The sequence below is a fragment of the Limulus polyphemus genome, unplaced genomic scaffold (assembly GCF_000517525.1).
Source record: "Limulus polyphemus unplaced genomic scaffold, Limulus_polyphemus-2.1.2 Scaffold2015, whole genome shotgun sequence".
NCBI lineage: Eukaryota > Metazoa > Arthropoda > Merostomata > Xiphosura > Limulidae > Limulus > Limulus polyphemus.
This window is the reverse complement of record NW_013667625.1, coordinates 74,487-75,270: the sequence shown is the minus strand read 5'-3', so window position 1 is coordinate 75,270 and position 784 is coordinate 74,487.

Genomic DNA, 784 nt, shown 5'->3' with positions numbered 1-784 from the left:
GCCTTAAAGTCGTTGAATCTTGAACAGTGATATGAACTAGGTCCTCCATTAAGCATTCAACATATACATGAAGGCTATGCAAACACGATGGAAGATTACAAGAGATAACCCTAAATTCTAATAAGTAAGTTACAAGATATATTTCTTAGAATAGGAAGCACGATAGCTTAACCGTTACAACTTCTCTTTACTTGGTTTTGGAGTTCTTTCTCCAGAAGACATTGCATTAACAGAAAAACCTTTATAAGAGTTAAACACTACGCGCAAGAGAAAATTGGTAATTTTTAAAATATCTATAAATTGAATTTTTTGATAGATTCAAAAACTTTTTCAAAATGTGAAATCAGTCAGAAGGTGGTAGATAGCTCAAGCTTTCTGAATGTATAAAATCGCCCGGGAAACAGAAATTACAATTTCTAAAAATCTGCTTAGTGGCGAAAGATTTACAACGGAAATATGTTGGGAAAAAATATAAATATTTTATCAGTATATTTATATTGTTACGACAGCGGAAGTCACCGGATGCTGGGAGCATGCGCGCTGGAGTTTCTGGAAGGATCATGAATTTTCTTGGCAACTCTAGTTTGTTCTAGACGCCCTCGTTTTTAGTATATAAGCCTGGCAAAGAAAGCCAGCGATATGGTCAGATAGATTTCAGAGATATGCAGATAGACTGAAGGAAGAGATAATTGAGTCAAGCGAACAGTAGGCACCGTAAGTAAAGTGTGTGAATCACTGTGATTTATAGCGTGTGTTATAAAGAGTGTTAAGTTTAAGTGACTGT